Here is a 24,022-nt window from a genome sequence, read left to right on the forward strand (position 1 = left end):
TTGAAAATAAATATTGCAATACACAAAATAGATCTTAAACACCATCATGGGACCTAGTCTCTGTATAGACAGTTGAACACGTATGCTTTTTCAGTAAGAATAAATGTTGTTGAGACATACATTTCTGAATCTGTTAATGTGCTTAAAAACGATCATAGGTAGTGATAAACATGAATCTTTGATCCAGTACTTCTTAGGGTCTGTTTTGCCATCAAGGGAAATTACATTCTACAGAGAAGGCTAATTGGATCTGTTTGATATTTGGATGGTTAAGAAGATGATCAAGGCTTTCAAAAGCTGAAAGTTTTGTATTTTAAACTAACTACAAAGTTATCTTCTAGAATTTCTAAGTACTAAGCTTGTGAAGTGCTCAGTAATCCAGGGGGTCTGTGTCTGTGTCTGTGTGAACGTTTGTGTGTGTGATTTCAGGAAGGTAGAAATAAGTTCCATATGGACTTCTGATACCTTTCTCCTCCAGTTCAAGGTGTAGGCATATATTTACACAAATAAAGTGATATTCTTTTGTCATTTGGCATATTGGGAATAAGAGGTTCTCACACTTGTTTCAGAAGTGTTGGGGAGCATGAGCTTAGAAAACGGGAGGAGAAAGCGGCAGGGAGGCACTTCACACTCTGTGCAGGATATGAGAAACAGTAGCTTTTCTTTTCTCTTTTCTTCTAAAGCAAACTGGCACTGAATTGTAACCTACTATTACTCAGAACTGCTTTTCTGATCAGATACAAGTGCCTCAGATTTTTCAAGGCAACATGAATGATTAAATGTGTTTTAGCAGTTATCATTAAAAGTAGTTTTATTTTTCAAGTAAAAGGCTTTAGACTGTTCTTCCAGCGGTACAAGAAATTCTCATTGATCTATGTACATGATCTATGTGCTTAGTTCCTTTGTATTTTTTTTTTTAAGTGCTTGTTTCATTGTGGTGTGAATGAATGTTTAAAATTTCTGGATTTTGATCTTTAGAACATGCTGATTTATCAGAACTGTTAAAAACCTGATTGTTCTTTGGTCCTTGTTTGTTGGGGCACCCTATTGATTTCTGTTGTCTGTTAAAGCGGGAAATGCTTCCTCTAGCCTGCAGATCATTAAGTGAATGGTTTGCAGTGTGCCTTTAAAATTATTTGAATGCATTGAGCATGTTTGTCCAGTGAATTCTGAATTAACTCATTGTATTGACTTTGCTTTGGTTCTGTGGCTTTTGCTCCTCTCCACAAGAATTTGAATTCTCTGTTGCATTTTGTATACGTGTTCTTAACAGGGGAAGAAATTTTGCATTTTTTACAGAGGTGGCTTTTCCTATCCCCTCTGAATGCCTTCTATAATTGATACAATAATAATCTGTTATTGTAGTGCATAATTATTTCATAAACTATTTTTTTGGCATAATCAGAAACAATGACAAAAAATGATAATAAAAAATATGAAAACCTTCCTTCCTTTGAAGAATAGAAATCAGGTGGTCAGGCTCACGCATGCTTTGTGCCTGACACACTTACTCTCATATCATTGTGTATCATGATTCGGAGATGGAGTTGCTTCAGGTTTATAGATTTTTGTTTTAACATTTGTGTTGAATTCTTTCTCCAGGCTGATGTTTCCTGTTGGTTTTGTGGAAAGAGTAGAAGGGAAATAAGTCCTTTATTTTGTTTTCAGGAGGCCTGAGTTGATGAGAAAAGGGTTGAGGTTGGGCTGAGGAAAAGAGTGACATTCCCTCTCCTCCCGGCTGAAATTGATAAACAAAGAAATCAATTAAGTGTATCGGTATTTGACCAATAGAAGTTGGCAAGCCCAAACTGGCTAGATATGCCCAATGGAAGTTACTGAATTCACCTGCAGAATTATGTGCTTTACCAAGTAGAAGCAGCTTAGAGCAATCAGAAAAATCAGTAATATGATGAGATATAAAAGGAATATTGTATCTTTTATTATTGAAACTTTTCTATGGTAAGTTGTGTAGAGCTAAAATTAAGTTTCAAGCACCAGGAATTAAGAGTGTGGGTAGTTCTGTAGGATCGTTATTCACGGATGTGCCTAGACCCTGCAAGAGTGGCTGAAGATGGCATTAAAAGACCCAGAGGCAGGATTTGTCATCCTAGGGTGTCCTCCATAATGGTTCCATGTGGGAGCCCATGATTGGGTTAACAAATTGTAACACACCCCAGCTGCCTGTGAACTTTAAGAAGAAAAATATATGCTTAGAAACTGCTTTGCAAGCAAGTGCCTGTGCATCCTCACTCCAGTCTCCTTGCATTAAAAAGCAGAGACAATGCTTTGCTTGCATAGTTGAGTTTTCAGATAGCACTCTGCTGGTTGCAAAGCAAGGACCGAGGCCCTCAGCTATAAACGCTGAGCTTGTGTGCTGTTAGATAGTCTATGATCCACAGAACAAGGACCTGGCTGGTCTGGTGGTCTGCTTTGTAATTCACATGTCTAAAAATGTATCTTGTTCCCCTCACCCCATGACTTCCCTAAAGATACACTAATCCTTTGTACTCATTGTGTATTCTACAATCTCTGCTTCATACTGTCTTTCCCGAAGTTCCTATTACTATCACACAACTGTTAATGAATTTTTCCTTTGATTATACACAATAAATAAGGGAGCAATTGAGAGGCTCGTGGAGTTGGCTCCCTACTCCCTCTCGATTTCTTGACTTTTTCCACAGAGTCTTGAATAATCATTCCATGTCGGTAAGACTTCTGCCAGCCAACCCACAGTTCCAGGTGAGAAGGATTCAGGTTTATCTCTCCTACCCGATGGAGAGAGAGGAGAGAATTGAGATATGCTCCCCATGGTCCCTTCCTGTCCCACGGCCACTGCAGTTCACCTGCAGCCTTCTGGCCTCTGCTCAGAGGGCCTCTGTCCCAGGACTGACTGCAGCCTTTCCTTCCCTTGTCAACATTTCCTGTGCCTTTCAGAAGTTGGTCTCTTCTCTGCAATTCAACCCTGGCAGATGTGATGGTGGTCAGCGTGCTGGTGGGCAGTCCTTTGGGGACTCCCAGGAGACATGCTGATTCTCCTGAGTCTCTCAATCGGGGTTACAGAACAGTCGAGCAGAGAAGGAAGCCCATTCACGTGAGGTCAAGAGAGCATTTCATCACTTTCATTTTATTTTTAAATTTTCATTGGAGAAATTATTTGTAGCAAACTGTTCCAGATATTCGGCCGCCTGCTTTCCTCACCAACATTTCCTTGTTCGCTCTGGTGCTTGTTTTACGAACCAGGTTTCTTCTCTGGTCATTTGTAGCAGCTGGGCTTGCCGAATCCTTGATCTGCATTTGAAGCAGAATGCTTCTTTTTGGGGAGCCAACTCATGACCTGAGGACGGTCGGCACTAACAGGATAATAAATCTTGAGTGCTGGCGTCAGGCTCTGAGGTTGATCTGTTAAAGACAATCTCTGTCCCGCCACCCCTTGAAGATGTTTGCGTCAAGGAATTTTAAGCCTTAAGGACATCCTATGCAAATAAGATACCAGTGACATTGTTAAAGAAGATATAATCAGCACACAAGTTAACAATCTTAGTACATGGTGGTTTACGATTAGGGTAAAGGTTACAATGCTTATGCCTACGTGAAGGAATGCATGTTTTGAGTTGTCAAAATTGTATAAATTGACTGCTGGAAATAAACTCGGGGTCCATTCTGAGTCTTGCGTCTTGCGGACTTAGAGTGTGTCCCTCTCAACCCACCTTTGTTGTCTTCTTGTTGTCTTCTTTCTTTTCTTAGTCCTGCAGCACAGGTTTTGGACCTGCTCATTGTCGGCTGGCTCCGACACTTCTTCGTGATGTGAAACTGATTTTCCTATTTCGTGTACATTCAGCAACTGTTTCAAGTGAAATGCTTTTGTCCAATTTCGGTTAACTCACATTTGCTGATCTCCTACTTTCATGCCGAGGGCAGTTTCTTCTTCCTCTAATAAAAGTTAGCAATTTGCATTTACTAGGGAAGGTACTGGCCCGAGGTGCTTTTTTTCTTACCAGTTTTAATACAATTCATCCATTTAAATGTACAGTCGTTTTTACTCTATGCCCAGAATTGTGCATCCCATTCAATCTTAGAATATTTTCATTCCCCCAGCAGGAAGCCCCGTATGCATAAGCAGTCATTCCCTTCTTCCCCATCCTCCCCCAGCCCCAAGGAGCCACTCTTCTCTCTCTGTTGATTTGCCTGTGTTGGACATTTCATTTAAATCGAGTCACTTCATGTAAGTGGAACCGTCTAATATGACTGGCTTCTTTCACACTGAGTAACGTTTTCAACGTTTGTCCACGTTGTGGCCTGGGTCAGTACACTATGCTTTGTTATTGCTGAATAATATTCCACTGTATGGCTGGGCCCCACTGTTTACCCATTCATCAGGTGATAGGTATTTGGGTTGTTTCTGTTTTTGGCTGTGATGACTAGTGTCACCGTGAACATTCCTGTAGGAGTTTTTATGTGGACATTTGTTTTCAGTTCTCTTACGTTTGTGCCCAGACAGCAGAATTGCTGGGTCATTCAGAAACCAAATGTTCAACTCTCTGAGGACCTGCCAGGCTGTTTTCCAAAGTGGCCATGTTGTGTTACGTCCTCACCAGCAAGGGCTGCGCTCTCTGCTTCCTCTGTGACCTCATTACTGTTTGTTACACTTTTTTTTATTATAACCTATTGTTGTGGGTGTGAAGCGGTTTCTTCTAGTGGTTTTGACTTGATTTCCCTTACAGTTAATGATATTGAACATCGTTTCATTGTGCTTATAGGCCATTTGTATATTTTCCTTGAAAAATACCTTTTCAGATCCTTTATTCACCTTTTAATTGAGTTGCCTTTTTATTGTTGAGTTGTAGGGTTTTTGTTGTTTTTTTTTTTTAATTTGGAGATACAAATTCCTAATCAGATAAATGATTTGAAAAAATTTTCTCCTGTGTGTTGTTTTTTCACTTTCTGGATGGTGCCCTTTGAAGCAAAGTTTTAAATTTTGATGAACTCCAGTTTATCTCTGTTTTCTTTCTTCCTTGTGCTTTTGGGATATTATTTAAAATCTGAGGTATTTTATTTAAAATTTTATATATAAAATAACTTAATTCGTAGGACCGTTCTACGAGATGGGTGCGGTTGTTGTCGCCAGTGTATGGATAGGAGACTGAGATGCAGAAAATTTCTCTGAAATATCAGTGTCACAGCTACCCAGTGCTGTGGGAGTTCAGACACTCATGTTCGTCCCAAGCATCTGTGACCCTCACCACCATGTTCCACTACTGCCTGGAATCGTTAATGAAAACGTCTTTCCTTTTTTGATTTCTTGTTAGTTTGTTTTCTCATTGGGGACCTCATCTCCTCATTTTCCTTTTGGATATCAGTGTAGATTTACTTTAGGTCTCATGTAGGCAGAAGCATTTCTATCAGTTAACTTCTTTATTACTCACTCTCCAGTGATGATTGTTGCTAGTTGACCTAATCAAGTCATGCTTAAGTCTTTCCTTCTCATGACACTAAAAACAGTCATGACTTACAGAATGCTCAAAGAAGAAAGTACTTGATTGATTTCATTTTGCTACCCAATCAAACCAATCAAATAAAAACCCGGTGTTGACACAGATTATAAGCCCTCCAGAATACGGTCACTGTCTTCCTTGTGTTTCATTTATTTGGTCACAGTGTCTGGATAGTGCCTTGCTGTCCAGCAGTTTTGTGAGGATATGGTGCTCGTGAATCATTGTAAGGACAGAATTTTGACAACAGACTGTGTTATTCATTTCACAAGGGAAAAGATAATATAGAAATACTGCTCAGATCTATTTTAAAATTAAGCTTGGAATTTTGAGAAGAATTCAAGAAACCATACAAAGATTTTTCACTAATTTTAGATCTATCTTAGACACATTATGGTTACATAGCAGAGTAAATTATCAAGTAGATTTGACAAGAGGAGTGTATTGATTTTTTTTTAGTTGAAATATTCTATCTGGGATAAAGTAATCAGTGCCTATAAATGAACAAATATGCTTGTATTTCTATGCAACATGGGAGCAGACTTCATATGTTTCTATATAATATATATGACTGTGTGTTTTAATCTGTCTGTCAGTGTTTTTATAGTTTTTCAGCAATGTTGTAACTTTAGAATTCTAAGAAATTCACTCCCGATACTACTGCAGTTTGTACTGTGTATCCTGTCTTATGCATGGGATTCCACTGTCCCCTCAGTGAGAAATTTCCTCTCCTATTGAGTTAGAAGCAGATTTAAAAGAACTGTGATTTCTAGGCGTTTGCTCTCCATGTGTTTGCACTTGGGTGTCAATCACAATTTTCCCTTTCTTGAGTTTTCATTGTTCAATTAGAATTTTTGAAAATGACTATTAATATGTTTCACCGGTCTCCCTAGAAACTTGATGTTTTTCTGCTTTTCAGTTTTCAATTTATGAAAATTGTAAATGCACACTTGTTTTTAAGTAGTCCTTTTTCACTAGATATTTGTTTACCTCTTTATAGTTAAAATAATTTTTTCCCAATGAATGAATCGCTGTGCATGTTTTAAAAGATACCTTACTTTTTATTATTCTTATTCAAACAGGTATTTTCAATGTAGAGAATTTAGAAAATAAGGATAAACCCAGTAATAACTTAAAAATGGCCTCTAATCTCACCTGGAGATACAGTTGTAAGGTTTGAAATTGAGAATTACAAGTCCTCCCATGTTGTTCTTCTTTTTCAAGTACGTTTTGGTTACTGAGTCCCTCGAATTCCCATATGAATAGTAGCAGCAACTAGTCAGTTACTGCAGAGGAGCCCGCTGGGATTGTGATCGAGACCACGTTGAGTATACAGATCGCTCTGGGGAGCACTGCCATCCCAAGAGCACTGTCATCTGATCCAGGAATGTGCAAGGTGTGTCTGTCCAGGTATTTAGGTCTTCTTTAAATTTTTTCAACAATGCGTAGAGTTTACATAGTATTATTTTACCTTATTTTTTTGCCTTTATACTGAGTATACGTGTGCAAGGTACCGGGATCAGTATTGTATTATAGCCCCGCCAATTGCTGCCACCATGGACGCTGAACTCTTGCTTTGCCCTGTGTAAAATCTTGCACAAAATAGGACCTAAGTAACTCTCTCTTGAATGAATGATTATATGATTGCTGGATGATGCTTGATAGTCCTTGTGATGATGTCTTTTTCCCAAACTTTCCCCTCTTCTTAACTATGCCCTTTCACTTCCTTTCCTCCAGCCTGGGTTTCAGCCTGCCTGTGGCATTGATTTTCCCTGCCTGTGGACTCTTCCTTTCACTAGTTCACGATAATGTTACATGTGGGCTGTGGAAACTTGCTAGATGTCAAGAAAGAGCAAATCCACTGCATGCTAGTATTTTTAGTCTGTGGTATTATATTATCGATTGAAATCAAATCAGGCTGACGCCCTGAGCCCTCCCCTGAGCTCTTTTCTCCTTCCTACTGGTGATACTGCTCTGGTTGCTGTCTGTGCCCTTCCCCCAGACTTGGTTTTGGAGTTGAGTAAGTCACCATCAGTGGAGCCCTCTCTTTAAAAGATGAAGAGAACATTTGCTCCTTCTCCCTGTTTGGGGACTTGGATGAGTTGAGGTAACAGATAAAGAATTGAGCCCCACCTCATTCTGACCCCCGCTCTTTCCGTTCCTTTCTCCAGGGGAAAGGAATACAATTTAAAAATATAAAGATTGTGAGCTAATGAGATAGACAAGACAACTGAACATTTGTTAAATATCCTTTCATGCCAGAAACAAATGTATTATACACACAAAAAGCACACAAAGCACGGTAGTACTGTGGTTACAAACGTGGGTCCGAGTTCGAGTCCTGCTCTGGAGTGACCAGTCCTGTGAGATGGAGAACTGGTAGGTCGGCTTAGCCTCTCCCGGACTTGTTTTCTGTCCTGCAGAGATGGGTTCGCTAGGCGTCCCTCCCCCGTAGAGGTGCTGTGGGGCGTAAATGACGCGCGTGGGCAGCCCGAGCACAGCTGCTCATTCCTCGTAAGTGCAGGATAGCATCGCTTTTGCGGTGACAGCTTTATGACCGTCCCGTGTAGACTCTTAGTGCTCCGAAGGGATGCCTTGTGGTTTGGAGATGGGATTCTCACTTCTGTAAATACCCAAGGATTGTGTTATTGGGCCCTGCTGATTTGAATCAATTCTTTAGAAAGTACATATTGTAGATATATTTTTCAAGCATGCATGCTTTTTTTCTTTTATTATTTACAGTTCTACCCTCTCATCTCTTGGTGGGACTTTTCATGGAATCCAGGAAACAGCCCTAAGCCACCTGCCTCTTCACACTTCTCAGTGGCGGTTTTCTTCCCTGACTAGAAGAGGGTTCTGCATAGGAAATTTTCTTTGTTCCCCTTTTCTTGGAGTCTCTGTCTGTCTGCCCACCTCTCACCTGTCCATCTGTCCATTTCTCAATCCACTGATTCTTCTGACTTGTTCCAAAAGGCATTTCAGGCAGCTTACAGAAGAACAGATATCAAATAAACAGGTGAGAAAATGGGGCCAAGTTCAGACAGTGAGGCTAGGAGGCGAGCCTGTGTGAGAGTTGCAGGCGTGAGAGACACGCGTCTACCCTGTGACTTATAAGATCGACAGCAACAGTGTGCCTGAGGTTCCCAGCAGACACAGGGAAACAGGGTTTGTGGGAGATGCTCATTGGCGGTGAAATAAATAAGTGGCTTAGGGGAAGCCCAGCCTTTCCAGCTACTAAGGCTTAGGAGAATATTTTGAGTGTCTTCCAAAATCAGAATATTGCATCTTTTCTTTTTTCAGAGTTCTATGTATAGTTGGTTACATTCTATACCTGGAAATTTCTCCAAAACTGCATCCCACGTGAGTCCCATGGCTCGGGAATGGGGTGGTTCTGCTCATTGACGTGTATTGGCCAGAAACAGAAAATGACAGCCTCAAAGGGGCCTGGGATTTGTCAGTTATGTTTTGTCAGTGCTGTAGATTTCAGAAAACGCTTTCAACATTCCTCTCCATCTGAGGCGGCAGCGTGTTCTCTTAGCAGCATCAGGAGCTCAGGGCCACGGGATGGTGGGGGCTGACTGCACTGCCGTCAAGACAGCTAAGGTAGTCACTGCAGGCGTGGTGCTTTTGCATACGGCATTTCATGTTCTTTAGTAGGTTTCAACAGGTAGTTAATTAACTGAGTTAATTAACATTTAATAAATATGATGCTTTGTTGAAAAGACAGTTATAGGCAGAATATAAATTGTGAACACTTTAAAAACGGTTTCATTATTGAAATTTCAGTAGGGAAGATTTAGTTTATCTTATTTACACCTCTCTTTAAAAGTAACAAAGAAACAAGACCGAAAAAGCAGAGGATGATTTCTGTTCTTCCTCTCGGCTTGCAGGTGCCCTCACCTCCAGTGGCATCCACCCAGACACCAGCACTGACACTGGCCGTGCTCAGAACTGCCTCAGCCCTGAAGACACAACTGACAAATAGAAGGGGGCCGCGCCCTGTTACAGCAGGTGCTCTCACTTTGTGGGTCCTTATGTAACTGAGCGGTGTTATTCAGGATCGTCCGTTCTACACTGTGTGACGCTGCTGCCGTGTCTCCTAGTTATTTCTGTAAGTACTCGTGTATTTTTTTCAATGTGTGGTACTAGACATCTAAAAATTCTTTTTTCAGATGAAAAATAATGTGTATTTAATATAATAAGTCTGAAAAAAAGGGACAAAAGGGTCTATCCTGGTCCCACTACTCAGAGATAATAATTAACATTTTAACATCTATTTTCTGTTCTTTTCATCAGTGTGTATTACGTCTGTCATAAAAACCAGCGAGCACTCTGTGCCTGTTTACTGTGTGGAGACCTCCATTTTCCATTCGGCTTATTACACGTTTTTCTACAGTATTCTATCTCCCCTGCCATGATTTTTAATGACCAGTATAGCATTCTGTCTTGTGGAGACATCGTCCATTTTACTTCGGACTTAAATAAACTTTTAAATTCCAAGTATATTTAACTTAAATACTGAAAAGAGAGCTGTGGTGTTACCGAAAGGCCCCTACATCCCTTCCCCTTTTTTTCCTGAGAGTAAAAACTGCTGACAATGTGGTGTATATATTTCATGACCTTTATGCCTATGTCATATATATATACACATACATACATACATGTATATGAGAAATCTATGTATATGTGTGTGTATATATGCTTTATTGAAAAATAAGGCCATACTATATGTTTTCTGCAGCTCGGTTTATTCACTGAGGTGTATATCATAGACGTCCTCCCACTCCAGACTCACCCGGTCCTTTCAGATAGAGGGGTCTCCTGTTGTGCAGTAGATTTGGTCTCTTGTGTAAGGACACCTTTGGTGGGAGAGTAATGTGGACAAGGCCCTGGACCACTGTGAAACGCCGGCCCCCTCAGAGCCCACAGCTCGCCTTGATTTACCGCATCATTGTCTTGATGGTGGACACTTAAGTTTTCTCCACTTTCCACTGTCAGAAAGGGTTTTTGACTGGCATCCTTCTTGTACAAACATTCCTGTGATCTTGTATGAGTATTCCTTTAGTTAAGGTTTCTGGAAATTTAGTCCCTGGATGTGACAATTAAATACATCACAGGCTCCTTTCAAGTGACTCTAGAAATTCCTTCTCCTGCGGGGAATGAAAAGATGTAGAATAACTTATGTAACCAATTCTCTATCGCTGGATATGATTTCACTTCAGCTTTTCTTCCCACCATTGTAAACAGTGCTGTGTAAATGCTCTGATGAGTACATATTTTTGAACTGATTTTTTTCTAAACGAAACGATTCCTAAAAGTGGAATTCAGTATGTGTGTACAGACGTTTTTCAGAGTTTACATATCCATTGACACGTCGTCCTCCAAAAAGATCGCTCACAGTTTGTTCTCTCAAAGATGGACACTACCTAGAATATCTTTTAAAAATATTTGCCAATACGATGAGCAAAAGTGCTTTTTCATTGTTTTAGTTTGCACTTGATGACCAGTGAGGTATTGAGCATTTTTCACTCATTAGCCATCTGACTTTTGAAAAGTGAATGATCCCTTTTGTCCTTTGCACACATTTAAGTGAGGGAGCTTCTTGTTGCTTTCTGACAGCTATTTCTGTGTTATGAAAATTAACCCCTTGTCTTCTTCAACATGTATCACAGAGCTTTTACTTGTCATTTCTTGCTTTCACTTTGTTCAGTAGGTTTATTTTTGTTGTGACCCAAAATAATCTTAAGACAGTAAATGTCTTCTTTTTGGGTTTTATAGTTGATATTATTCTTAGAAATACTTTCTTATAATGGTATATATCTCCTCTGTAGGATTTTTTAATCTCTATGATGGAGATGATAATAGTACTTGTTACAGTGAGGAGAAGTTGAATTACTATGAGCAAAGAGTTGTATTTTCTGTTATTAGTACTTTCTAATATTTACATCACTATCTGTAATTTTTCTTGTGGTCATTATGACTGGAATAGAATTTGTTTTTTCCAGGTGATTCTCTGATTGTCCCAAGACAATTATTGAATTCATACTTGGCTCTTTGATTTGAAATCCCACCTGTAAAGAATACTTATGTACACCAGAGTCTCTTTTTGAGCTCATGGTTTATTTCTGTCAATATTACTTTCTTACTCCAGCACTATATCTTACATATTGTAAAAATTTATTTAATCGCACTGACAGTGCGATTTTTTTTGATTCTTTTTTCCATCCCTAATTTTCTTGTCTAGTATTATGACTTTATTATTCCTGAAGAGTTCCAAAATATTTTGTTCAAGTTAAAAAAAAAAAAAAACAGATAAGAGCTGTCATGGGATTTTTTAGTAAGTTTTGAATTATCTTTAGGAGAACGTACATCTTTACAAAACTGCTTTCCTCCATACAAAATGTTGATGTCTCTACATTCACACTTCTTACTTTACCCCTCAGTACAGTCCTGTGTTTCTCCATGTACAACATGGGCATTGGTTTTGAGTTTATTCCAGATTATTGTTGATGTTTTTGTTAATTTTGTAAGTGAGAATCTTTTGCTATTGTATTTTTTAACTGTTAAAACTGACACCTAGGAAGGCAGATTCGGTTTGTAAATACTCACTTTGTAACTTGTCATTTAAAATTGTAAATATTAAGTACTTGTTCCAGAATCCTTTCTTTTGTGTTTTTAAAAATTTGTTTCCAAGATTCTCAAAATGGTCATAGCTAAGTAGTACAGGTGGGGAGACAGATGGAGAGAGGTAGTGTGGCTCATGTACAAACTGTGAGCAGTTTCATGGCTGCCTTTATGCTGGAAAAGCCGCTTAAGAGCTCAGGTCAGACCAGGGGTGGCTTTGTATGCACTTGAAAGCCAGCTTTCTTGCCTGTATGGAGAAGCCTGGTGAGTGAGGCAGGTAGATGATCAAGGTTGAATGGAGGTTATTGGCTGCACAGAGTGCTGTGTCTGAGAACTGGAGACCATCGCCATGGGAAATGCTTGGCGCCAGGAACACTGTAGGGGAGCTGGGGAGCCTGTGTGTTAAGGATTTTCCAGTCCTGTGAGTGGGAAGAGCAGACTCTGCATAAAGATCTGAGTTTGAATTCATCCTCTCTTGTTTACTGGTCCTCTGACTTTTGTCAAGTTATATATCCTCTTTGAACTCCTGTTTTCTTGTCTCTCAAAACAGGAGAATTACGGCCTGCTGGTAGAGTGTTTGATCAAGGTAAATAATTTGTGTCTATAAGATGCCATGTACAGCCACAATCTCAGTGAGAAATGGGCTGTCGCCTCTTCTTCTGCAACTCAGTGCTTGACAAGACATGGGGGAAAGCCAGTCCCTAATTTGTGTGTGATGCAAGTAGGAAAAAAATTAATGTTTTGCCTTTCCCTAGCAGTATTCTTACTCCTTTTCTTCATTTACTTCTTTCCTCCTTTCCTTTCCCCTTTCCCATCCTCCACCAAAAGAGCCTGAGACTCTCTCAGAACACTAGATTCAAGTTACGTTAAAGGTTGGCTCATCCTCATGAAATGACAGTAACATAAAAAAAACCTGTACACATCCCAGAATACATTGTATTTCATTTACACACACACAGACGTGCGCACACAAACACACACACAATCAGGCTACCTCCCACTTGCAGAGGGAGAAGGAACACTTATTCTGAGTTTTCATTCACTGAGCGTGAGAACAAAGTCTCTTACGCAGAATTTCACCTGCCTTCGTTCATGGTGTTTTTAATTGGATTTCTGCTTTGAGGCCATATATATAGTCTCCTAATAGAAGAGAGAAAGTGAAGACATAGACATTCTGCTGAGATATTTGTGTCATCATATTTGAGTTGGAAAGGGCTTAAGACAGCATAGAGTCGTAACTTTTTATGGGTGAGAATCCATGATGGTATAACTTGGACAAGAACCTGGGTCTTCTGCCATCTTGTCCACGCGGGTGAAGAGGCAACTGGGCAGGGGATGGCAGGGATCCTTCTTGCTTGAGTTCCATGGTCTTGCTAGTTTTCATTGCTCAGCTGCCTTTAGTTTATGTCCATGTGGCCTCTCATGGGAAGGGCACTCTGTCCTGATAGATTGAGTTTCTTATCAGCAAAAAGCTCTGGACCCACTCATATTTCCCAGAGTTTTCTGCTGACCTGCTGACACTTTATATAAATGAGACCTAAGAAACTACTGAATATAAAATCGTTATTGTTATCGTTTGCCCTCGAGTTCCATAGGAAAGGGGTGCTGTCTCAGGCTGTCTAAGGCTAGATCTGAACAAAGGGTGATAGGCTGTACTGCTGGACCTCCACAGTCGAAGGGGATTTCCACCTTAGTTTTTAGAATCAGGCAGATGAGTTGAAATCTTGCCTTTACCAGTAATTATCTTTGTGACTTGGGGGAGAAACTGTACTTTTTTGTGTCCAATTTTCTTTGTAAATAAGTTCAGTATTTATTTTAAGTTTTCTGTTTTAGAATTGAATGAGCTAATTCCCTCATTTATACCTAAAATAGTGATTGCATGGTTCTATGCTGGTGCCTTGGAGGTTGATTACTATGGGACTCGGCAGTGAGAATGGGGGTGGGGGACCCCTGGATAATAGAGCTTATATTCCAGGATATGCTTGTAAAAGACTGGATGTGCAGTGGATTTTTAGTAAATATCCACTCCTTTCCTAATCTGCATTGATTGTGTATATATCTTTATACTAATATGTGAACAATTTTTATTGCAATTTAAATGTCTTTGTAGTATTTACAATATGTAGCTATAAAAAATACGTGAAATAAAATGATTTGACTTTTATTTTCTTTTCAATAAGCAAAACAAAATAAAATAGAAAAGAAAAAAAGTTTTGAAGGAGTAGAAATAATTTTATTTCCGTGGAGTCAATTCCGTATAATAGGTTTTTTGGTCGTGTTGTTAAACAGCATACGAAATTGATAGGTTGTGACATACTGGAAATGAGGAAACAGTGGAGACTTACTACCTCTAATGCAGTCATTTTGTTACCAAGTCCAAACTCGTTCTGCTTGCTGCATGACAGGCCAATAAATCGGGAGATGAGCTTTTGGAGTAAGGAATAGTGATTTTATTTGAAAAGCTGGCAGACTCAGAAGATGGCATACTGATATCCAGGAGAACTCTCTTCCCCAAGTCAGAATTCAGTCTCCTTTTACACTAAAAAGCGGTGGGGGTGTGGTTGGTTGTTGCAAACTTCTTGCTGTACGAATTGTTTGTCCTTGGAATCCTTTGTTCTTGCAGCTGTCCATGTGGGTCAAATCATGGTGCCCCTGTAAAACCTCCAAAAAAAAAACAAAGGTTATTCTTTATTTTGCAACTTGCCATCTCTACATAAGTGTAGAAGAGCTAACATCCTTAAAGATCAGAGCCCGGAGAATAGGCTCTCCTGGATATTTCAGGCTAAGGGCAACTTTCTTTTACAAAAGGTGCAGAGATAACAAGTCTTAGCCTAGAAAACGGGGTACAGGTTTAAAGCCAAACGAACACATCTAACATGGAGTCAAATTTGTTCTTTTCTATTACAATTTCTTTTTCCACCTCATAAATAATTTTAGTAAGAAACATGAGCAATTTTTTTATTTTTCCTTCTTAATAACGGATAAGTGGGCCAACCACAGTTATGTGAGCAGGGATGCTGCGCATGCCTTGGGGTCACAGCAACTCTTGTTGGGGTGGCCGACCCTGCAACATGTCTGATGCCCCGTGAGTGTTGGTGAGGGTCCCCCTAACCAGGGGCTCTCTTCAGGAACCACCATGTGGGCGTTGACCGCTAGAGACCTCTTTTTCAGCTGCAGGAAATTTTTTCAGATGCTGTGATGGAAAAATCACTCCAGCTGGGGATAATCAGGGACTAAAGGAAGGGGAAAAGGGCTTGGAGTAGAGTAGAAGAGAAGGACAGAAGATCAGGGAGCCTGGGGGATTGGCAGCGGGGCCTCGGGAGAGAGAGGAGCAGAGGTGGGGAGAGGCCCGGCTCCGGAACCAGCTCCTGCACCTGTCCCCGCACCCAAGCCACACAGCTTTTAATTGGGCCCAAGACTCTCTCCTGTCTGGATGTCACCATGGGCAGAACCTTGAGAATCAAAGGTAAGGGGTGGGCAGCATTCACCTAGGGGGTCACTGAGGACTTTGGTCAAGTCCACAGTGCCTTTTCTAGTCATGTGCCTTCACCTGTTCTTTATCTCAGGATCTGGAAAGCAGGAGCAAGGAACTCAGGGAGAGATCCAGGAAGACGTCTGACTGTGTTAAGAGACGACAGTCACAGCGACAAGGGGAGCGAGGACACTTGCAGCAAAGTAAAACGACTTCACAACTATTGCATCAGAGCTGCAGGTGTGAGAGAGCCTAAGCCTGTTTCAGAGTGCAGGGGACAAGAGGAAAGGAATGGTAAAATTAACACTGACAATTGAAATTTTGTTAAATAGCCTGCTACTCTTAATTGTATCACTTGAATGTATGTAGGTGTATTTCTGTGGGCATTTATAGGTTCACACAACCCCACCAGCCCCTCTTGCTCCCATCAGGGGTGGGCTTTCTCAAGCACAGTGCCCCTCCTGCTTTGGGGGCCAAGCTGCGGGTCCTCGCCTGGGGCCGGACTGCTACAGGGCACTGAGTTCCCGAGGCACGGCCTGTGAGACACGACAGGAACTTCTCTGCTCTTGACTGAGGGCCTCCTTTTCCCCCTGCACTGTTAGAATGCCGGTGACTCGGTTAGAAGCATGCATCCAAGCCGTCCTTCCGTGTCATCACCATCTAGAAGCAATGCCTGAATCTCCTGAATTTCTCCAGAATGTGGTTTACAATCACCTTCGACAAGTGAGTGTGTGTCCTCTTACAAGTGGAGGAATTACTGCCGTTTCCCTGGAACTTACTCACCACTAGTCCATCTGATTTTTCTGTGCTAGGATTCAGTATGGCCTGCTAAAAATTCTGCAGTCAGATCTTGAAACCCTGATGAAGAGGATTATTTAGTTTATTTCTTTATATGATAGTATTTTACTTCAAAATTCAGAGTTTTTGGTTCTTGGAGGAATTTTTTCGGGGGTTGGAGAAACAACTTTGCTCTTACCATCTTTGTGACCTGTTGCTATATGCCTCTCACCTGTCTTCTGTCACTTGTGAGGCGGTTCCATTTGTGACCCTGTCCGGGTTGTTCATGTTATAAAACATAAAGTCTGTAAAAGTACAGTCCCTTTTACTCCGAAGACATTCCACAAATACTACTTAAATCTGGGTGTGGTTTTAAGAAGACAGAATCATTAGAACATGTACTTGCAGGTTGCTAGTGCAAAATCCCCAAATCAATAGTCTAGCTCAACATCTAAAATCTTTCTAATCTACCTTTGATTTGTATGGATAAGTGAAGCAGTTTGCTAAGAACTCAAGACCAGGTTTAGAATACAGGCTGGTGTAGCTCAGCAGGTCCTCCCAAGCTGATGCTCTAGCCAGAGGGCGGGTCCTAGGGGAGAGGGCGTGTCCTCCCCTCCCTGAGCTGACAGTTTCATGGCAAAGAACTTCACCAGGTGAAGAAATTGGAGTTACTTCTTAGAACAGTGGGTTTGAAAAGAGTCCAAAAAGAGCGGGAGTGACACAATACCATTTGTCTCAAGTATGGGAGAGTGGCTGTGGGGCCACTTTGGAGACCTGTGAGTCCAGGTGGGCAGTGTTGGTGGCTTCCACTTGAGCGGTGGGACGGTCAGTGGGTAAAAGCGAACAGATTGAAGGCATGTTTAGATGGTTAAAATGAAAGGATGAATGCTGTCTGTGAAGGTAGGATGGAGTAAGGCCCAGGTTTCTGGGTGGATTAATGAGGTAAATGATGGTCCCGCTGTGCTCTGAGGAGGGAAATCTGCAGAGGGAGCTCTGGGGGAAAACTGATGAGTTCAGCTGTGGGTAAAGTGAAAGGCTGTTCGATGTGTGGTCTGGGAGCTCTGGTGGGAGCCAGTAGTGAGTAGGGGAAGGGGAGAGAGACCTTCAAATCATTTTGTCTTGTGAACATACAAATAAGTATAAGTAATGACACACTTAACACCTCTATATTCTGGATTAAAACCCAGTAGCATTTTGCTATATTGACTGCAGAGGTTCTTAATTATTTTTTAATAGAAATAAAATAAATAGAAACAAAATAGTGGAGTTAATGAACATCTTAGAGTTGATGTGTGTCCTTCTATGTATTTTGATACCTCGTCTGTTTATAACCATAATCTACAAAAAGTTAGCTTGCTTAGCATAAGAGTTAAACAGAGGGACGTGACACACATTGTTGGGGCTTGAAGCTGATCTTCTTGGGCAAATTATGTCACCTCTCTGTGCCTTAGTTGCATCTTCTGTGACTGCCCCCGGGCCCCTTATCACAGCTGATTTCCTAGACTACATGTTGGGAGGGAGGCTGCTGAAGGGAGTAAGAAGTGGTAACTGCTTGGGATACTGAAGAGAGAGACAAAAACAGATTAAATCGAGAAACTGAGTACAAATACCCTGAAAAAAGAAAAAATCCCGCAGGGTTTTGAGCCACTTAGCGTAAGGGAAACAAAATCACGTGGACCCAAAGCTCTTGAGCATGTGAGTATTGTGGGTGGGAGGGTGTCATCAGAAAAGTGTTGAGAAAAGGACTTTTGGTTTCCCTTGACGTTTCCAGTAAGGATGGGGAACAGAAGCGAAAACCCCTGTTCACAGTAGAAGGTGCTGTTTTTTGCGAAACTGACCAAAGTTTGGAGACCAGTCATCAGCGGTGCTGGCAAATGAAGAGACTTCTGGATTGGGTGGGGCACTTGCTGCGACTTCCAGGTGACCTGCTGGCTGGGGGCTGTGAGGCGGGCAGTAGGTTTGCAGGGTGACCCGGGCATAATCCCTGGCTCTGAGGCTGCTGGTCTGACTAGCAGACCTGGGCACACGCAGTCCTAATGGGGCAGCTCAGGATGTGACCTGGGACACCTGCTGTGCTGAGGGCGAGAAGAGGGCTCCCCTGAGGGGGTGTCCCTGCGGAGAGTGGAAACGTCCTCCTGCAGGGGAGGAAGAGCCTCTGAGCAGGGGGAAGGATGCACAGGCAATACCAGCCTGAGCACGGAGGTTTTGGGAAGCCGGAAGTCATACAGTGGCCAGAGCAGCCTTGTTCCTGAGAGATGGAGGGAAAAGATGTTGAAAAAGCAGGCTAAGGTCAGACCCTGTGATGGGTCATGAGTGACAGGAAAGGACTGGTCAGGCAGGCACGAGAGAACCCTGTGGGCGTCCCAGCTGGGGCGTCACGCCGGAGGGAGGAACAGAGTTATAGACTTTGCCACTTATTAGGTGTGTGACTTTGAGCAATATCACCCCACGTCTCTCTATATATATCTTCATCTGTAAAGTGACACAGTGACAAGCTCGTGTCATCAGAAGGCTTAGTTTAGCTCTGATCCTTTTGCCCAGTCCTATCAGTGCTGCCCTACAAGGTTCTGCAGCGGCTGCTCTTACCCTGAGATGGGAGGGCGTAGAGGGACATTGTAATTCCCGAAGGCAGGAAGGGGTTGCTTTAAAAGCAGACATGTAACCGCCTGCAGCTGCAGACCTGCAGGCAGTTTTGTTGAAGGTTCTGGAGAGGACTTTGGAGGCCTTAGCATCGTCTTAAGACTTGTTTTCCCTTGGGGATCTGATTTGACTTTGCAGATTAATGTTGAAGATTTGGGCTTCTGGCAAAGCTGTTTTCAGAGATGGGTATATATATAACATATAATATAAAATAAAATGCTTTTATTTAATGTGTGGGACTTTGTAGCTGTTTGGAGCAGTTCTGTTGGCCTGGTCTCCACAGAGGACACTAGGGATCAGCAGAGCGTGAGGGAGGGCAGGCAGCCCGCCATGATTCTGCGGGGGGTTTCTCCCCAGCATGGAGCTCTGTTTAGTTGACTCTTCTCTGAGTTTGGTTGCCAAGTGTGCAGACAGCAAATTAATGAGTTCTGGTGGGATTGTATAATGACAGGCAAAAGAGGAAACCGTAGTTTTTCGGGACTAGAACACGCTTTTGGTTCCTGATTCAGTGTGTTCCATTACAGAATTGATGAGTTGTGTCTATTCTGGGACTTCATTGAAATAATCTTTCAGCCTAAAATTTAAGTGTTATATTTTATTTGGCGGGAGGGCTCGAGCCTTGATGACAGCCTCTCAGATCACTGAGGGACTGCTCCCAAGAGGTAGGGGAGGAGCTAGGATAAATAGGACTTTTACAACAAAGACCAGGTACTTGGAACAATAAAACATTGCTTGTTATCAAAAGAAAACCAGATAATTCAAGTTCAAGTATTTAGTTTTTTTCTATATATGGGATGAAGCAAACATATGAGTCATTGAATTCATTCCTTTGGCAAGCACCTAGCTATCTAGGGACAGTATCCTGTCCTTTCTTATTCTGAGTCCGCTCAGAGGGCACCACTGTGAGTGGCTGAGAGGCTGGGCTGCAGGCATGTCTTCGCTGGGGGGTGGCAGCAGCCACTGATGACTTGGTTTCAGCATTCTTTGTTTACTGACATGGTTGCAGTATTTTCATTCACATTGTAGTATTTTCAATCACAGTGCTCCCTCTTGGTCCTAAATTCGACCAATATTTTGAGAGACATTTCATGACCAATTTTGTCCCACGGTGCTAGGATGGCTCATTCCTAGTTCAGGTGAAGAATTTTCTGAACTGCCATTCAAGGTGTTAGGTTTTTTTTTATCAGGCCCTGTTGATACTAAAAGTTCTCTGGATCGCCTGTCTTACTAGTCTATTATGATCCAGGAAATGTTCACCCTTCGTTGCTCATTCCCATATCTAGAATCACACAATTAGAAATTTTTTATGCAGGGTTATAAATTTTATCTATTTCTTCAAGATGTTTAGCCATCATCAATCTTGTAGGCCTAGTTACACGTTAGGAAATGTAACAGACAACAATTTTATAAAATAGACAGCATATAAGTAATATAGCTAGTAACGTTAATAAAGTCACAAGTAAGAATTTAATAGTCAAGAAGTTATATTTCTGGGTTAAAATTTTGCTTGTATTTCTGATTGAGTTTGAGTGATCTTATGAGAAAGTTCATATTTATGGTCAGGGTCAGAGCAGGTGTTAACTGGCCAGGTGAGGTCTCCCACCTTGTAAGATCAACAGTGGCCTAAACAGAACTATAATTTCTTTTTAGAATAACGTTTCTGAGGGCTATCTAGTTAGAGCCTTGGAGTAGGGAAACCCACCAAGGTAACACAGAAGTACTAGACATAGGTAATTTACCATAAAATTAACAATTGGAGTAGTTCATAATCAAATGTAGGAGAAATTGTCAAAGTAAATGGTATACAAGCCTGGTCCGGTGTCTTGGGTCAGCTGTCGAGCTCAGATGTCGTCTTCTTCTCATCCTGATCTGGTAGCTTTTTCACAATTTTGGGCATTGTTTTAAGGTGAGTAGTGCTCTATAGGCCAGTGCACTGCAGGGGCTCTTTCTGATTGGAAATGAATCCGAAAGTACGTTTCCTTCAGCTTTGGTGTGTATGGTCTAGTTAAGAGTACCTGATAAAAGTTCCTTCCATTCAGGTTGGAGACATTTCTTTAAGTCATGCCTATTCCGGTATGTATAATCCCCTGGCTGCAGGTCAAGAGGCATTGGAAATTTACCCAAGGATAGATTACTGAGCTTCAGAAACGAACCTAGTGTATCCTTTTCATAATTCAGTTAAACTGTACAGCAATGTGACATAACAGCAAGGAATGATCTGGGAAGTGTCTTTGTCAATATAGGCCTCAATTAACAAAACTAGAATTTAATATCCACTAAAATAAAATCATTTTTTCTCTCTAAAGTTACCCTTATTTTTCTCAAATATAGCCAAATCAAGATTAATTTCTTTACAAGTTAAGTCTGATTATTTGATCATATAGGCTTTTTTAAATTGGCTGTGCTGGAAGTTTTAATACGGAGCCTCAGAGTAGAATGTTAATAAGATTTGCTAAGGCCAGGAAAGCCACGTCAAGGGCTTGTCATGGATTTCTGCCTTACAGATTTAGGTAAATTCTTTTCTCTTTAAAATCCTTAAAATACCTTGAGATTCCTATATCTGTTAGGAGATGGTCTTCCTCATTTGTCTGATAGAGCAACTGGGGACCTAAGAGTTTTTAGTCTCTTGAGGGATCAGATAGAGAGAAAAGATAACTGTTTTAAGTCTGCTTACATAGGTATAATTTATCAAATTTCTGTGATTCATAACTAGCTTAAGAGGAAGAGTTTCTTTATGTCTGGGAAACAGGTTAAAAGCCAGTAGTATTTCAAACAAAATCAAAAATTATAACCATATTCATCAGTTTTCTCAGTCCCACATAATTAATTCTTTTAATCAGAGTTTTCATTTGACATTTAAAATTTCTTACCGTGTTTAGTTCAGTGCTATAGTTTGAAATTTATTAGAAATCAGTAAATCTCCTTGAAGAGCAAGCATTTTCAAAATCATCAGAAGAAGACAATTAACTGGCTATATATGACAAAAGATTTAAAAGCATGGTTAAACACCGTTACACTATAATCAATAAAGAAACCTGGTCACTATACCCAGAATTATCACTGGTAACATTTCAGATATACCAGAATTTTACGGAGTCCATATAATTTCTAGACTATCTTTATTAATAATATTTTCTCATACAATATAACCTTAGAAGATTTATTATTCATTTGACAATATCATGTTATTTAACATGCTAAATGAAACTTACTAATTTAAAATCTCTCTTTGGGATGTTTCAGGGGCCCTCTGTAGCATCCCAAACTTAACTGGAGATTAAAAGAACTTTAATTAGAAATTGATATTTGGGGAGCTTGTTAAAAGTTTTCAGAACACTTGGTCAGATAAACACATAGATCACTGTAAAGAAGTACTTATTCATTAACAAGAAAATACGTCAAAGGTAAAGGCAGAACAGATCACTTAAGTGCTATAAGAAGTTTTACAATCTGCTACTGAAGGTGGATTAACATTTTAAGAAAATTTTTTCCTCTTAACAGCGAGAAAACCAAATCTAGTCTTGTACCAGCTTACTTCTAAGATTCAGTTACTTTGCTCAAGTTGATTCTAAACTTAGCCAATTCCGACCACGTAAGAAATGCTTTCCTCAGTGTTCCTCTTCCACAAGCCTTCCACAGCTTTCTATTCTCATATTAGTGTGTCCCTTATTTTCTCTTCCATTCAGAAATAACCAGCTTCAGGACAAAGTCACTATTTTTCATGAACAAAATATAATTCCATTCTTATATCTTCCTTTGTTATGGAAACGACAGGCCAGTCAAGAAACAAGCACCACTCCGAGGGTTGGAGTACTCAGATGTATTACGCAGGCGGGCTCAGAGGGGCTCCTGCTCCGAAGCTCTGAGCACCTTCAAGATGTGCACATGAGGTGTTATAGGGTAAAGTACAAGCTTGGGGTATTTGGCCAATAGGCATGGAACAGCTTTAGCAGCATTATCATCACAAAAGTGGAGGCGGGGAGGCAGCAAACCAAAGTTCCAAAGCCAGATATGTATCTTTGGAAATCCAACTGACTAGAAAAACACATAAACAGCAAACCAACACTAATTAACCTAGATTTACAAGTTAGTCTAGCAGGACTCAGATCAGTATTCCAATACTTAGATTTGTGAGTTACCTTGTTAGACCAGCCCAGCCTCTCCACATTCCTAGACTTGTGAGTTATCTTTTTAGACCAACCCAGTTTTTCCTTCACACCTTTACACATTTATCTTACTTTCCTAGGATACTGAGATCATTCCCTTAAAAATAGAGTCTATTTCAGGGTGGCACCAACCATTTATTAATATTTCTAAACACCTTTAATTTCACTATAAGAGGAAGTTAAATGTTAAGTAATTCATATTTCAATCTTATTTTATCTCAAAATGGCATAGCTATTAAATAAAATCCTATCATTTAACTTAATTTAGCACAACTCTAGAATTTAAAGATACCAAACATTTAGAGATTATCTTAAGCATACATTTTAAAAATATATTTTAAAAATTTACCCAAAGCTCTCATCTCATTTGCATTTAATTTACTTAAAATTTTACCACACCACATTACTGTTATTTTTTTCTTGACAAATCTGCAACAGATATAACAGGATCTTATTTTACTTTCATAAAACCTAGGTACAGTAAAGGTATTATACTTAATATTGTTGACTTTAAAGATGTCTATATTAATTAGAACATACTTAAACTAAACAATATCAAATATTATCTTAATATTGAATATTTTCCAGTTCACGTGACGCTGAAAGTCAATTTGTTCAGTTTTTATTTTAAAAATACTTCATTTGTAAGCTCTTATTTTTTACATCAATTAAGCAGAGCTCTTTGACTTTCTTTTTTTTTTTTTTTTTTTTAGCTGTAGAAATATCTCACATCTATAATGTGTACGCAGGCTTTTAAACAGAGAAAAGCTAGAGATCTCATAGCTTCACTTTAAAACTTATTTATAAGATAGGTATAATAATAGTTGGAGTAAACTGAATTTGCCTGCTCAAAT

General features: G+C 40.3%; 1 pseudogene; it reads left to right on the forward strand.

Annotated features, from left to right (window-relative positions):
* LOC135323036 (trafficking protein particle complex subunit 9-like) overlaps positions 1–24,022 on the forward strand; it is a 60,786-nt pseudogene that overhangs the window by 20,380 nt on the left and 16,384 nt on the right.

The sequence above is a fragment of the Camelus dromedarius genome, chromosome 15 (assembly GCF_036321535.1).
Source record: "Camelus dromedarius isolate mCamDro1 chromosome 15, mCamDro1.pat, whole genome shotgun sequence".
NCBI classification, from domain to species: domain Eukaryota; kingdom Metazoa; phylum Chordata; class Mammalia; order Artiodactyla; family Camelidae; genus Camelus; species Camelus dromedarius.